Source organism: Taurulus bubalis (genome assembly GCF_910589615.1).
Source record: "Taurulus bubalis genome assembly, chromosome: 7".
NCBI lineage: Eukaryota > Metazoa > Chordata > Actinopteri > Perciformes > Cottidae > Taurulus > Taurulus bubalis.
The window spans coordinates 10,455,836-10,473,743 of NC_136595.1; positions in this window are offsets into that span (position 1 = coordinate 10,455,836).

The window sequence follows — 17,908 nt, forward strand, 5'->3', positions numbered from 1 at the left end:
AATCTCCCGTCCCGGGCTATTTGGGCGACACAGAGTGGGAAGTGGGTGCTGGAGGACGCTGGCTGAGCTTTGTGGTTGCCTGCGTTTTGGATGAGGCCTCCTGACAGTCACGGCCAGGTGGGCCAATCTTTCAATCAGACACCCTATTTACCATCGCAAAGCTCTAGTGCCCTACCTCATTTATAGCTGCCGATGAAAAGCAGATAACAGTGTACATTCACCCTACCTCTTTCCTCTGATGGAGGGAAAACATCCTCTGGGGTGGCCCTTGGACTATTATCCGTCGTGTCACGTCAAAAAATTAATGCCCCGGCAGATTTGTAGGTAAATCAGACGTTGTGTCAGAAAATGCAATTAGTCACTGACAGAGGATTCTATTTTATGTGTGATTTCTGATGGGGATAAGTGAGCAAGATTAATGCTTCTAAGAAAAATCAATGAGTGGAAGGGAAAACATCTTTTGTGTGGTAAATTTGTATCCAAGATGTTGGCACTTGTCTGTCTGTCTGTCTGTCTGTCTGTCTGTCTGTCTCTCTCTCTCCCCTTCTCTCTCCCCCTCTCTCTTTCTCTCTCCCTCTCTCCCTCTCTCTCTCTGATGTAAAGCAAGAAAACAACAACCCTCCCTCTACATGGAGGAACAGACAGACTTGTATGATTAAACACGGCCAAAAGTAATGAACGACTTGCGAATCAATTCATCTATCTGGTAACTAAAATAATAATTTAATATAAAGGTATTTTCCAACTAACCTATTCTTATATTAAAAGGTGCAGTATGACCTACAAAAAAATGACACTTTAAATTGGGAAGAATTATGTTGTATATTGCGGGTTATACTATGTCGTGTTATAATCAAATTGTACTTGTGTGTCAAAGGTAAGAGTCCTCACTATGACGAAAGGCCCCTTTCAGATTGTTATGTTTATACATATTGTACAACTAGATTAGTGAATTGAGTTAACGTACAAGGAACATTTTAATGTTGTCGCTGGTTGAGGTGGAGCTAACTTTCCCGTCCTCATCTCCTGTTCTACGCAAGTTTGATTGATACAAATACATATTTTATAAGATAATTATATGTTTTGTATATGTTAAAGTAATAGTTTGACATTTTGGGAATTATCCTCACTCACGTTCTTGTCAAGAGTTAGATGAGAAGAACGACACCACTCTCATATCTAGGGTTGGGTACCAAGAACCAACACGTCCGGTACCTACGGGACCGAAAAGCAACGCAGATTTCGGTGCTTCCTTCCGGTGCCTGAGCCGATTTAAATCCTTTTTTTTTTACACTACTCTGTAAAGTTGCACGGTATATAGATACTAAAAAGGTAGCGCGGTGCCCGCACGCAAAAAACGATTATTAAAATAGCGCGGATCAGAGCGCACTCGCTGCTATGCTCTCTGTCCGCCTGCATGCAGAGCGGGGCTCGAGGGGGCGGAGCTTCCAGCGCTCACACACACAGTGCGCGCACACAGAGATCGCTGGAGACACGAGCACGAGCTTTTGAACGTCCGTCCTTGGCTTGATGGAACAAATCTCTCCAGTTGATATTATTGATGACGTGTAGTCCAGTAAAGCAGCAGTTTTAGGATCCAACAGTGTCTGAGTTCTGTTGCACACGGTCCTATCAGGCCACCTGATGCTTGTGTCTGTTCTTTTTTTAAATATATATTTTTATAGTTTGAAGTTAAAAGGTTTGAAGCTGTAGTTTGAAGTGTGTTTTGTATGTACTTATTTATTTATATCTATAGTATACTTTAAACAGTTAATAATATTGTTCAATTTGAAGAAAAAAAATTGCCTTGGCAATAAAAAAGTATTGGTTTAGGCACCGGTATTGTTTTAAAAGTATCGGTTTAGCACCGGTATCGGAAAAAACCCAAACGATACCCATCCCTACTCATATCTGCACAGTAAATATTAAGCTAGCATACAACTGTCATACCGGGGAGGCAGCTAGTCTGATTGTCAAAATCGCTGTCGAATAGGAGAGTAAAAAGTACTATATATAATGAGTATATATAAATTCGCTATAAATGAGAAATAGTTTAGTGTGTAACAAAAAATTGTCTAAAATTAGGACTGAAACTGGGTAAATGTAATTGGTTACCCATAACCCCCTTCTCTGAGTGGAGCTGCAGAGAGATTTGCTTGTATCTTCTCAGTGCTATAATTCCAGTTTCATTCTGAACTCTGTGCCCTTTAAAACAGCACTGTATACTGTAAATCTTAAGTATGTCAAGTTTATTTTCTCTGAGTTGAATAACCCCCTCTACATGTGTTCAAGGGACATAAGGAGACCTTATGTCTGCCACATCACAGTCACAAAATGAATTCCACTATGAGACGTTTAATGAATAGCACTGAGTGAACGTTTTTGATTATAGAAAAAATAAACATCTTACCTCAACACACCAAATGGAGCCACCCCATTGGTCAAACCAGTTCTCCCCCCAAAGGACCGAATGTAAAATTAGGTAAAGCTGCAGTTATACTTCCAATGTCACAGTTAACCCTCTACTAAGGTCGACATATTTCATGGAAATAAAAAGAAAACACCTGGTATGACGTATTGGCCACTGATTGAAAACCAAAATTCAAATAATCTTGTTGAAATGGTTTTGGATATGCGGTTTCCACTCATAGAGCCCTTGTTAAGATCTATAAACCTGACTATCTGACCTTCTGGTAGATGGAGTGCTGAAATGGAAACACTTGTGTTGCCCCAACTTGGGTCAAGAAGTCAAAGGAAAACCATCTCCGACTCAAGACACATACTATGTGACCACAAAAACTAGAGGTTGGTTCATCACAACTCAGATTTCATAGTTGCAGCTATTGGTTCTATTTGACAGGGTAAGAGGGCACAATAGAATTAGCCCCAAATAGCTAGAACTGTCTGTTGTGAACATCCAGAACATCCACACGTCTGCCGGTTTACTACAGCTGTATGAACACAAAAATAAACACATTTGCTGTGAATTAATTGCAAGAAATGTATAAAAAAGGTGCAGAAATGATAACTACAGAATGGTGCAGCTTTGTAAAAAGTCTTAATTAATGCTTTGTTAGGTCTGTCAGCAAGATGACAAGCAAATAACCTTTCCTCCATTTCTGATTCAACAGCATCAGGACGTCTGTGACGACAGGAGGAAAACCGTAACGGCGAAAGGCTTTCGTGACAGTGTCCCGTAAATTCCCTGATCGAGTTTCAACTCAAGCAAACGTTGCGTATTTGGAGCAGAGTTGCATCTCTCTGCTTATTTGCGTTGACTTTAAATGTAATCACGCCACGCCAAAAGTTTGCTTCTCGTTTGGTGTGATCACACGTTAAAAACACCTAATTTGATGGGTTCTAGCCTATCATTTTTAACTTGAAGTAAAGGTTTTAAATGCAAAATTGAGAGCATTGCTCTCTACATGGTGAGTGCAAACAATGATAACAGGGTGCATATATGCATTCTGTGCATCTCTTCCACACACCAGGTATAACAGAGGGGATTGCACAGTCATTTTTTCTTGATTTTGATCCATGGTTTTCAAATCTTTTGTCAAGTGCTCTTTGATTCATTTGATAGGCCTGATTATTTAGTTCCATATAAGTTTGGCCCAATACAATTTGACGGCTGGGGTGAAAAAAAAGAAAAGATGGAAGGGTTGGATGATGAAGGAGCTCCTTTCCTGAGAAAGAATTAGGCGGTTGTTGTTGCTGTCCTTGGAGCAGGTTGTGAGGGACTTGTCTGGAAAACCCATTTCCGGGGTCTGAATCAAACGTCTCCAGCGGCCTGGTGAGTGCTCACATTGTTCGTCTTCAAGCGTGAACTTTAGAGCAAAGTCGAAATAAGGACATTTCCATGCCATTTAATTTCCCCTGTATACCGCTGGCTTTTTGCCTCAGATGAACCCACTGAAACAGACCCCCGTGTCTCTCGGGCACCCAGAGCAAACAGAGGCAGGGCTGCTGTCCCTGCGGCGGTGGATGCTTCACCTTTATTTATCATGGGAAAGGTTTTGCTAAGCGTGCATTTTCTCTCTTGCAACCGCAGACATCCAGATTTTGGCCTTGGAGCAGCATTAGCAGAACGAAATGGGAGCAAAAAGCGGTTGTTTTTGGAGGCGAACACATTACTCATTCCTTCTCAGCACCAAGATTTTCCCAGCTGGTGAAGGGAGTCCAACAGATACAAACTTACTCCTCTCACATTCAGGCTACTGCTGCCTTGGTAAGAATTAACTTAACTCCTCCAAAATATACTTTGTGTGTTAAGGTAATAGCTTTACTGCTCTATATATACGGTTTAAAATCTATATTGTATCTTCAGTAAGTTCTCCAAACAGCGTGTTGCCTTTCTCCCCTGCAGAGTCCATACAGTCCAACCGGTTTCTGAATAGCATCATCATGTACCGCTCTTCCCAAAGGAGAACAAAAACACTGCTTCTCACAGACAAGACAAGCACTAAACCATTTCCTGGTGTCACATGTTTCAACTCTGTGAGGGGCTGAAACAATTCTTTCTTTCATTAAAATGAAACATGAGATGCCAGATAATCTCATAAATATGTGTTGTATTTCTTTTTCTGCACTCGTGCTGGTAGGGCGAAAGAGGCAGGCCTTTGTTTGGGTCTTCCTGGCTCACAGGAAGTGATTGCAGTGGGACAGTGAGGGACACTCATCTCTTGGAAAGGGAGTGCAGGCGGGGGTGGGGGATGCTGGAAGACGTATCCCTTTTTGATCAAGGCTTGCTGACGGATCGCCCGGAGAAAGGCAAATGGGGATCATACTGGAGCCTGATGACAAGAGGCCAATTTTGATGTCCCTTTTCTCTCATTGCGGTGCTTCTCTTTCAAGCCCAAATCTGGTTGAGCAGCCTGGGAAAATGTCTTTTTTACCCACGTTCCTTGTCACAGAGTTGAGAGGACAAGTAAGAGCTAAATTGAATTTAGATGAATGTTGAGACTAAATAAACTGCTTGTGGCTTAATTCTAGTTGCGATGATTAGGCTCCTGATTGCTCCATTTCGTCTATTTGGCCAGATGAAAAAGAAAGTCATCCGAAGTCTTTTGGCTGTGGCCATTTCTTCGGCCTTTATCACTGGATTTGATTCATGCACTATTCAGTCACACAAACGAAGACAAAAGACAAAGTCAGCAACACAAAAAGCGCACAGAAAAGGAGAAGATTCAGGACCTGAAATCGCCTGAAAGGTGGACACAGTGAGACGAAAGCGCTGAAATAAAAGACGCCCGCGAGCAAAAACAAGCGCACCGCCTCGTTCTATCCCGGATTGTTTTATTGAAAAATGTTGAGCCATGTGAGAAACATTATATTCGAGAAACATCAAGCTCCATATTCAGTGTAACTATAACCTCAAAGGCCTCATGTATTCGCAGTGCTTATAATATATTAGTGGAACAAACTCTACACTGTACTCTCTTTACAAATCCCACCTGGCCTTCTATTAGTTGCAGATGTGGCTCTCTAATTCATAATGAACTAATAATGGTTTTGTTAGTGCAAGACTGTTTTCCTTTCCTCCCCCTTGCACACATTTAGATGGAGATAATCTGTGCTGGAGGTGTGGCAATGCAGGAGAAGATATTGCACCATACCAGAAACATACTTTGGAATGTGTTGTTGCAAGATAGCAGGCTTTCAGTTGTCCCAATGTGATACGCTCATCTCGAATCCAGTGGATCTGTATCATTAAATAACAGATTTTTGTTTTCCCTCGGAGTCACCTTTCAGTATCCGCCAAGATTATAATGACTTATTTTAAAGGGGAGAAGAATCCACATACGAACTCTCCAACCAACACAAGAGAAAACCGCAGATGTTCAGCACCCTGTTTAATTGAATGTCTTTGACAGCATTTGTGGCAAATTAAAACCACATGACACAGAGCTGCAAATGAATGACTCCCTGTTTTGATTGTGCAGTGATACAAAGGAGAGCTCAAGGACCAGATATACAAGTTATGGAAGAACAAAAGACGGAGATCTGAGGGCAGTAATCAAAAGCTTGATTGGGCTTTCATGTCCAAGAGACTACGGCGTAAAAAGAAATCCTAATTTTTAAGCAGTATTGAAATCATATTAACTACATCATAGCATAGAGGTCAGTTATATTATGTTCAGTGCACATATACACTGTCATTAATGTAATTTTACAGGTCATTTAATTTTGTTCCATACAAAAACACAATCTCTGTAGATTTACAGGTATTTGCAATAGTTTAAAAGTTTAACTAAAGATAACATTACTGGGTTTTTAATGGCTATTTATTGTATTTTTATAGAGTTAAAATGTTGCTACAGTGCAGGTTCTGTTTGAGATCTACTTGTGAAAAAGTTCTGGCCAATCAAAGCTAGGATCTTAACAAAGTAATGACAAATATATAGAAGTTAAAGTCTAAATCCAGGCTAAAAGCAACACAGTTTAAATTGCCTAATGCAATAAGGGCAGCTGGCAATAAATTCCTGGCTTTGTGAATGTGAGAAAAAAAAATAGGCTCATAATATCACTGCCCCATATATAGCACAATAGATCTCACTATGGTTACCTGTTTGTATTCTGTTAAAGGAATATGTTGCTGAGATGTATAAGTACGACTTTCAACTCCAGAGCGTTGTAAATAAAATAAAAAGTTAAAATGTATTGTAAAAAGATAGACAAAATTCACAACGAGATTTCATCTAACGAAATACGCCACTAAAAAACACTATTTTCGCTGAGGTCAAAAAATAAGTTTGGTCTTCTGCATGCTCTACGTATCTGTATTAAGCGGGTGGTCCACCAGCAATCTAACAGCATCATAAATTACAAATATGACCATAGAAACTGAAAATTGCTACCTGTACTTTTATGTACGCCGTGGCGGCCGGCCAATAGAGGACCACGGGGCCTGGCCCCATCCACCAAAAAAAGAAGCTATGGAATATACCTAGTAATATTTGTAAAATAGAATATCTGCTCAAAATATCTGCTTTTCCTTCAGCTGCTCCAGTGCACGTCTCTGCTACGCCGTGCACATGCTGGGGCCAGGTACATTTTGCCCAAGAAAGACAGGTCTAATAAGCAGTTTAGCCAATCACTGATTAAAGATATAAATGAGTGACGTACAATTTATCCAATCAGTGCCCTAAAAAAGACTCACCGTGGGGCCATTCTCAGTTGGCCCCAGGGTGCGCGTTCCCGTCTCTCGTGCTCATCAGGGCTCGTCTCTCGAGGCGCCATTATAACAACATGACAGTGGTGAGTGTGAGCACTGCTCTTCATAAGGAGAGACCAAACGCTAACTCGGTATAATCCCAGATAGCAAACTGACTCCGTTCCGGATCCGCCCAGGAGGTATCGTAGGCTCCGGAACGGATCCGCAAAACGAGTCCGGATCGGAGGCTAGATGCACAGCGGGACGGATCCGGAACGGATGCACGTCGAAGATCCGGACCAGATCCGGCACAGATCCGGAACGGCTATGGGTCAAAGATCCGGCCCGTATGGTGATGGTGTCTGTGGAAGAGGAGGGGCAACTGTGCTGCTCGTCGTTTGACCTCTGGATCTTTTTTTTTGAGGATTTTCCTCACTATCGTCATCCGAGTCCCCATAGAAATGGCTATAAAGGGGGTTAGAAAAATACTCATTCGTCATACTAACACTAAATGACACATGTATTTTTAATTTTTTTATTAAAAAGGTAAAAAAACAATTTAGTTCATTTGAGCTATTGACAGATACAGTGTTAAAATATACTATTCTCAGAATATGTCTACTGCACTTCTTTGTACAAAAAAAAAAAAAAAACTACAGCAACCTGAAAAATATAAGCACCAACATTTTTAGGTCAACTAACAACTAACATTAAATCTAGGGCTGCAACTAACAATTATTTTCGATTAATCAATGAATCGGATCGAAAAATCAAAAAAGCATTAATTTCATTCACATTATCTGATCAATATCTGGGCCTCTTATGACCACGACTCACGTTGTTGGCTAAGCCCAACTCCGTGATTTGATTCTACTTTGAGTAAAAAACAACAACAACCTGCAGCCAGATCCTCCGGTGAGCCGGTTTAACGTTAATGAGTGACAGCGTGAACTGAACCAGACCGGGGGTTACGGCATGTTTCATCACGTTACGGTTGTTTACAAGCAAGACTGAACTGTAACGGAACGTTAACGACAATACACAACCCAAACACGTTAGCTAACGTGATAGCAAGCTGACTAGCTTCCATTCAAAACAAGTTTTAGGGAAATTAAGACGCTGTAGACATCTTAACGCTGATTAGTCAAGACTCGACACAGTGTCCTGCTTCATCCTCTACAGCTGGTCAAAAAGCTTAGACACTTAGACAATTAAAGCTTGTGCAACGTGACGCTGAATCGTCATCACTGACGTCCTGCCGATTGAAAGCAGCTGCATCAGACGCAGCTCATGTCACGGAGAGGCTGAGCGGGCTACGGATATTATAAACCCAGATCCAGGGTGTTTGATGTTACGTTTGTGGGACTTCCACAACAGAAATAGCACTAGCCACGCCCCCTCTCCGGCGCATCTACAATAACCACAAATAGTCCAACAAAATTCGACAGTAGCAACCAATATAATATCAAACACTTACCTAAAACGTTATAAAAACGTGTGGTGCAGCTGGCGTCAGATTAGAAAAGACAGGTGTGAAATGAGACGTGAACGTCAGTTGGAAGTAGGGCGTAGACATACTTCATGATCATGATTGGTTGTTTGAGTTGTCATCTATCCTTTCTCCTTTTATGAATATATATTTAAATAAAAAATAAAATAGTTTGTTTGCTTATAAATTATATATATATATATATATATATATATATATATATATATATATATATATATATATATATATATATATATTACACAGACTTGTGCAATATAAATACACCTGCAGCTATTCTGCTTGTACTTAAGTGAGAGGCGGCATCCGGCTGGTCTGAAGGTGCGCGATCCGGAGGCGGGGCGTATCCGGTGCACATGGCCAAACTGAGTCTGACAGCAGGGCGGATCTGCCGACCTGAAGGCGGATCCGCCCTGGAGTCGACTGCTATCTGGGATCTCTCCTCCAACACCCGTTTAAGAGAAGAACTTTGGCGGAGAAACTACAGTTAAAACACCTGGTCCCAGATCAACCGGACCTCACCATAAGCAGCTTGAGCTTCTGTGCAGACGGCTAAGCTACACCAGGACAGTTTGGCTAAGCTAGCTGGTGGATGCAGTTGTGCTAACGCCGTATTTTATTTTCCATGTTTGCTTTTTAAAATCAACGTGGACCGATCCAGCATGGACAGTTACGGGAGTAAGGGACATGAAGCAATTGTCGGAAAAATTAAGAAAACATGAGAACACGCATGGATAACTCTGTCAAGCTACTAAGCTAGCATATCAAGCTAAGTCAACATCGCTACCCACAGATGCCGGGCTGTGGTGAAGAAACACAATGAGGTAGATAAAAAAACGGGCACATTTTATCCAAAATAATTGATTGTGTGAAGTTTTGTGGGGCTTTTGAGCTGGCCTTTTATGACAAGACTGCATGACGAGGCCAGCTTTTCCTTTCCAAACGCATAATGGCATAACCCTTTAGATTTCTTATTTGTTCACATTCGGCATACTCAGAGACCTGACTACTACTTTACTACGCTCTTAGTGGAGGGCACGGCCTTGAACACAAGATCAAAGATGAAAGTGGCAGTGTGGATTAGGCGAGAGGAAGGGCCGACAAGTGGGACCTGGCTTTAATGGTTATTTTACTCATCTTCCATTGTCGATCAATGTGACTATCCATCTATTGAATGCACAAGAGAGGCCCAGCAGATGGAACAGGACCTCGAAGAGACACCGGGTGACCCTGATGGTAAATGGACCTGTACTTTATATATATATATATATATATATATCGCGCTTTTCTAGTCTTCCGACCACTCAAAGCACTTTAACACTCCATGACATCATTCAGCCATTCACACCCATTCATACACTGATGGGAGGAGCCACCGGCCCATCAGGACTGACTAACATTCACACATATTGGGCACAGCTACGGAAGCAATTTTGGGGTTAAGTGTCTTGCCGAAGGAGACATCAACATGGGCTAGCGGAGCCGGGGATCGAACCACCGATCCTCTGATTGATGGCGACTCATCTGACAGAACAGCAGCACTAGCAACACTGGTAATATATATATACATACACAACCACATCCCTTTTTTCCCCACTTCATTTTCAGAAGAAACTTTTTTTGCATTTATTTTTGTTCGCTGGAACTATTTCGCTAACATGACAATTGAAATAAGAACAGAGGACCTTGTCAGCACCACAGAGGAGGAAGAGAAGAGACACATTTCTAAAGAGGCCAACCCACGCCCCCTTAGTGGGTCCCGCGACCTGGCACTCTGCCACACGGAGCAGACATGTTCTAGCGCCGGGGTATGTCTGTACACAGGAAAAAAACAAACATCTTTTCACTTTTAACCAAACCCAAACTAGACAAAGCCAGGTTTTCTTATTGTTTTCCTACATTTTGCTGGGTGGGTACATTATTGTTATGCCCTCATGGATCAAAGATCAAAGTTCAGAACTTTAGCTTTTGTGGTACACGGCATTACAATTCTCCAAAAATACTAAATAATACTGTCAATCTGCAGAAATTCCTTTTGGATTAAAAGTACATATTCTATGTTTATATATTATGTCATGGTTTTTACAACTTGGACAATCTCACAGGGAGGGGGGACTGGAGCCGATCCCAGCTGACACTGGGCGAAGGCAGGGTTCACACCCTGGACAGGCGCCAGACCATCGCAGGGCTGACACACAGAGACAGACAACCACTCACGCTCACACTACACCTACGGCCAACTTGGGGTCACCAATTAACCTGAGCTGCATGTCTTAGGACCGCGGGGGAAGACGGAGAACAGGGAGAGAACCCACGCTGCCACGGAGAGAACATGCAAACTCCACACAGAAGGGCCGTCCAGCCCGGGTTCACAACCGGGCCCCTCTTAATCTGAGGTGTCAGTGCCAGCCACTCAGACCCGGCGCTATGGGCGGGCGTTGGGGGGCCGGGCCCGCCCTCGGAATCGGCCGGGCCCGCCCTGGACGGACAAGCCTGTCAGTCACTTATCACACGTAAAAAAAAGAGCGCAACTCTTTGTCGCCGGCGACAGGAGCTGTCACAGGAAGCAATATGCAAACAGGATGCAAAACTAAGATTACCGTAACTCCTCGAATATATTTACGCCATCTACGTAATTTCAACGGATTCTGAACGCTAAGAAGCGTAGCTTTACATTACGGTTATGATATAGAAAAACGGCGGTGAGCTTGTCTGTGGGGGAGGGGTGGAAGAGAGCAGGGCAGAGCGGCAGCAGAGAGCAGGGAAGAGAGTTTGACTGGCTTTTCACTGCCTTTTCAGTGGTGTTTTCTTTGGAAATAATATGTTGTGGTTGTAAACAATAGTATTAGTATAGTTTCTGAGAGTTCTGCCACTTGCTGGCCAACTAAACTCCCCACTAAAGGCCACTTTTCTGTCCACACAAACACAAAGAAGGACAGTGGGAAAAGGACAGGCAGAAAGTCATTTTGGGGGGGAAACAGTGTACTAGCTGCCTCTAAAAGCCTGTCTGGATGTGTGAGGAGGGCAATAATGGGTTCTGTCTTCAGCTGGACCGGAACTGCTTTAGGGAGATGAACAAATCTCTAAAACGCCTGGACATGGACACATATAAAAGCCTATAACATGGACATTGAATGCTCTATGCAAACAAAACTGTTTGAGAAGATGTAAAATAGGTTACATTTAATTTCTGTAATCTCAAAAGCTTTCGTCATGTTAATTTTCAATTGTTTAGTAGAGAAATACGATACAAATACATTTCTTAACCTTTTACACAATGTTTTAAGTCTTTATAACATAAAATAATGATAAATACTTGCCTGATTTTTACATTTCTCCTGAAAAAAGGAGCAAAACCATTTTGATCACAGACAGTCGATGCTCCACAAGTGAAAGGCCAACCTGATTATGCTTTCGAGAAGGACTTAACAAAGAAGTTCAGGAGTGAATGGAGGGACACTGTCCTACGCAGATTTCACTTGGCGGCCAACCGTCGTCTCCCGCTCTACTAATGGTGAGTTATCTGGTTTCATCCAGCCTGCTGGCCCTATGGACTAGGCTACATGATTGGTTGTAGGCCTATGTGTTTGTTCTTTCTTGGAAAAACAAACAAACAAACATGTAATGCAAAGCAATGTCTTCTTCATTTCTGTTGTAGGCTAGCTGTTGGTAGGCCCTTTTCGTCGTTGCTGCGCTCCGCTCTGTTTCGAACAAACACCGGACAGTGTGTTGTTGTTGAGTGTGTTGTTATCGTTATTGTTGTTGTTAATGTTGTTGCTGGATGTGTTAGCCTAATCATTTTAGACCATTTTAGGCCTATTTTTTTTTAAATGTCTTGTTGTGGCTGAATCTGCTATCTGCTGATCTTTCAATACAATATATTGTGGGACTTATGTGTTGCTTGATTGCTGTGTTGATTGATTGCCATAGGCCTTCATGTAGGCTACCTGCTCAGCTGGCCTATTTATTAGCTTGTGAGATTCTAAATAATACCGTCTGTCACCTTTTTGTGCCGGAGTTCGATTCTAGGTGAAAAGTTGAACTACTATGCTACCATAGGCTGTAAAAAAAAAAAAAGCCCCCCCCAAAGCAATGCAAGGCCCCCCCGCAAATCAGTGCCTGGCGCCGAATGTAAAGCAATGTAATGCTATTCTATGACGCATTATTCTTTTTTCTACATACCACACGAGTGCTTTTTGACATACTGTACTATGGCTTTTTATGACTTCCTTGATATGTTACAGCATGACTTTTATGACTTTTTGGACATACTAACTATACTATGACTTTCAACATAAACCATGGCTTTTTTTGATACAGCATACTTTAACTTTATTTGACATACTATACAAGGATGTTTTTATGACTTTTTTTGACAACTTAAAAGGACCTTTTTCAACATACGTACGTTATAATACATTGTTGCCATAGTATAATGTGCCTTTAAAAAAAATACTATACCATGACTTTTTGCAACATACGGCACTAAAACTTTGTATGACTTTTTTCAATATACTACACTGCAGTTTTAAGACGATACAACTATATTGTGATGTTTGTATACACCGATTCACACCACTTCGGCCTTCAGAGATTCTGACATATGGCAGACCTCCCTTGTCTAATTACAGTTTCTAAGCTAGCTAGCAAATAGTCAGTTGATGTGAGTTTCCTATCGGGCTAAACTATCAATATGGAAATCCCTTCTGCTGTACATGCTGCCAAAATCAAGATCATCCCATAACTCCCTTAAAAAAAAAATCTGCTTATGATTTTTAAAATACCACAGACGGTGCCAAACCCGTAATGTGTATTGAGCAGCTTATTTTTTTATGATTTATCTGTTTGGATTTGGCCAATCGCCTCTGCTCAAATCAAGCTCTGAGGAAAATGGAGGAAAAGGTCTGACCACGGATCATGTTTTTATATTTATATCCTGTGTGTCCACACATAATGATCTCATGTATTAGAGCGCTGGGCCCGACTCAGAAATAGAGCATGACGTAAAAAAAATTGGAAATCACATCTACTGTTGAGGTAATACTTAGTGCCAGGTGCTTTAGAAAGCGCCCACATACCCATTATGTTGCACTGGAGACTGTGCCTGCAAGCACACGGCTGTTCACACAGAATAAGTGCACTTTGACAAAAAGATACCACAGTGTACTGAAAAGTGTGTCATCCTGCCCTCTGCTGCAAAGCGACTGAAGCCGTGGCACAACGCGGCGTTTAGCATCAAACTAAAACGTCTTCCTGTTCCCCGAGTAGAGTTTTACATCGCCACTTTGAATGTTTGACCTGTGAGGAAGAGAGTGAAGCTGCACGCTCTGGGTCATTGCCGTGTGTGTGTGTGTGTGGTGATTTTACCTCTGCAGGAGAGTTTGCAATAAGGAAAACAAGGATGATAAGGAAAAAGAAATGAGGAGAGAAGGCAGGAGGAAATCCAGAGGGAAGAGGACTGGGGATATTGAAATTATTTGCACCTGTTTCCTTTAACCCAGCTCCAGTTTCCCTCTACAAACGCATGCAGATTACCCATCAAAGCCCCTCGTCGCTGCCTCCACTCAATGGGTCCTTTGTTGCCAGTTGTTAGGGAGGCGGCCCACAAAAGTATGTAACACAAGCAGGCCACGGTGCTCTGGAACGTACAGTACATGCAAGCCTCCACCGACCACAGCGGGAACACTGGTTTGGAGACACACAGGCTAAAACACTCAGGTCCGCACGCGAGACGCTGTTGACAAGCTTTTTTCAGACGTGACCGCAACAGTTGCTTCAACTGTCAGCGCTCTAAAATGGTGCTGACATGGTGTATTATAATGGCGTATTAGCCGTTAGGAGAGGGGAAGGAGTTCTGCCACACAGGTTTCATATCTTAAACTTACCCAAACATCAATTAGTTTGATTCAATTATATTGCAAGACTCTTCGGAGAAATGCCTTTGTGTCTTCCAGGTTTTCAAACTGCAGAGAATATTCACAACTATGTATTCAAATATGTATGTATATATATATTATATCTTAAGCGTGGTGGTGTTGTATTTTTTCCCCTATTGTCAACATGAAAAGACCAAAACAAGCAATGAAGTGATCCTCCTCCAACACCTGATATATTCCTCTTTGCCACAAAGCTCCAAAAACGATTAAAAACACATGAATGAGCCACACTGTTGCGCATGTTACTTAATTACTATGAAAACACACACTGTGGCTTATTTTGAATCAATGACACACACACTGTCCTCCGGCTGTAAATTTTCTCACTAAATGTGTGTTCATCCGCAGCTGAAAATAGTCCCAACAAACGCACTATTGAGCTATGTATGAGAAATGTTTGCTAAAAACTACAGTGGCCAGCTTTTTAGATAAACATGTGTGTGAGTGCCAGGAACACGAGAAATCAGAAAGTTCCTGTTTCCATTGGATTTGATAATAAATAAAATAATGAAAACCATATTGTGAAAGAGAAATCTTACAAAAGATAAATAGAAAAAGGTAGGGTCTAATCGTTTCAACATTTTTTTTTCAAAAGACAAATCCACTTAATTCTGTTTTCAACTTTCCTGATCCACTGTGGCTCGGTCATCACAAACTTCTCCTGTGAAGACGTAAACACTGTCACAGATTTTAACCACAAAGCTACTAAATATAAGGGAAATTAAATTATCAAACTACAGTACATGTTACAGCCCCTATACTGAAAAACACAACAGAATATATATGTATGTATACATATATATCAGTGCAGCCATAGTTACCTCAGTAACCAGTATCCAAGGTTTTCTCGATTTTCAGTGGATTGCACTACTTATTAGAAAACTTGACATTTTGGGGTTTTCCAACTTTTCTTTAAAGATATTTGTTGACTCAACTTTGAAAAAGGTGTTGAATTTTGAAGTTGGGCTTTTTCGATTGTACCAACTGAAATGTATCACTTGTTTCAGCTACTTGGCTGCCTCATTTTCAATTAAACAATGCACTGATGTATTTACAGGGCAGGTTCACTCAAGTATTTCTAATTTTGTTTTCTTTTTACCGTTCATATAATATAGTACATATGCTCATAATTTGAATAATGTCTCTGAACCACGTGGGTTCTCTACGTCCTCTTTGCTGCCATTCCCTTTGTGAGGTTGATAAAGTGTATCCCATCCTGAACCTGAGACGATCACCTGGACAATACGATAAAGAACTACTGATTGAATCCACCGATAATGATGCTGACGCCGGCTGCAGCGACATGAATGAATCTCAGTCATACCGTTTACTGACCATTGATGGCCTCCATAATCATCATCATGTATGCATTTCCCACGTTCCAATTTGAAAATAATCTGGACCCAGCAGCGTTCCTCTTCCCTCACTGTGGTCACCACATAATTGAAAAACACTTAAGAGGAGTGACATTTTGGTCCGCGTGCTCCTGATCCCGGATCAGCTGTGTCCTGAAGCACAGCTGCAGCCGTCTTAATGGCGTTCATTTGAAGAAAGTGTCCTTGATTACGTTATTATCACGACCATTTAGCGTCTTCGGCGGCAGAAGCACGAGGGAGGAGTGACAGCGATGTGGCGGAACAGTGGCATCCTCCGTCGCCGGATTGGACGCAGAGAGGTTCAAATGTTCACCTCGTGGAACGCACCCGACAATGAACGCTGCGGTGGAGGCAGGGGGTAAAGGGGAGGGGGGGGGGTTCTGCATTGAGGCGCTAATTGGAAAAATTAGATCTATGAAAGGCAGCAAGTGATCTAGGCCTTCAACCTACGTCTGTGTACCGCTGTAGCAGCACAAAGAGGGGGCAACAATAAGCACTGAGGAGGAGAGTGGGGGGGAGGGGATAAATAATTTAATCCATTATCTACTCTGCAAAGCTCATCAGCACTGCTACACAATGGCCACGATTGAATTGCTGATTGCATTTCTCTCCTACCCTCCAGGAGGAAAAAAATGCCCATACTCCACTATGTGCTTTCAGCCTGCCAGCACAACCAAGAGCAAGAGAAAGACACAGAGAGAGAGAGAGAGAGAGAGAGAGAGAGAGAGGAGGGGGGTGGGAGAGAGAGAGAGGAGGGGGGTGGGAGAGGGAGAGTAGTGTAGAGTGTCTCCCACCAAGGTCAAACTACAATACAGCAATCTAATTAAGAGTATCGGAGAGTTTCCTGTACAGGGTCATCCTCCCTGTTGTGCTCACAGGCTCATAATGTCCATTATGTATGACATCATGTACTCCTACGTGTACATGATGGATGCGATGCTGCTGTGACCCCCCCCTTCCCCTGTCCGTCCGTATTCTTTTTTAATTGATCAGAGTGGATCTATTAAAAAGAGTTGCAGCTGTTTGACAAGCATGTATGAATGGATTACCGAGCGGTGTCTGAGGCTTTGTGTGGTCGACCCGTCCCACACGAAGTGTTGCGGCAACTATCTGATGGATTGCCGTGAACATTTGAAGGGAAATGCATGGTCCCCAGAGGATGAACTGCAGTGACCTTGATGCTCCTCTATATGGCCCTCCCTGAGGGTACCATCATTGTCTTTTTTTGTGAGGAACGTCTCCACGACCGTTGAATGGATTGCCGTGAACTTGTTTGGATTAGGAGTTTTCTTTTTAATCATGCACTGGACAGAATATTTGTTCATTTAGACGGTTTGGGGAGTCTTTGAGGAACCCAGAGGTACTTTCAGAATAGCAATAAGTCAGTACATTTCCAAACATCAGCAGATAGCAGTTAGAGAAATAAAGGCTTAGCTCCGTGACTTTAATGTAGAGACACAAACTGGGGCAACGCTGTGTTTAAGAAAAGCCTCGTCGAGCTTCCAGCGCGGGCGTAGACCTTTATTCTTGGTTAACTATCCTTTTCAAGCCATCAAATCAAACGTCTGAGTGCCTCTTGACATGCAGGCTTGATTTTACCTTCCACTTTAGCGTGGTGCATTTACATAAAACACAGAGCGAAAAGTAGTCCACATAATGGTTCCCTTCGGCCAAGCGCTTCGAGGTCCTGTCGACGGTCCCAGCGAGGGGGCAGTCATGCTGCCTCTGCTCTGCTCTGTTTGTTTTATGGAGCAGAAGTGAAACTACTTTGGGGTCAACTCGCTGCGAAAAACTGTGCTGGGTCGCCCACGGTCCGCCGGAAACGGGTCCAAAACCGATCCAGAGGGCCATTTCGAGAGATTCAGCCAACTTTCATTGACAAAAAGAGGTCATTGCTCCATGCACAGCTTCAGCAATAACCGGATCAAGCGCTCTG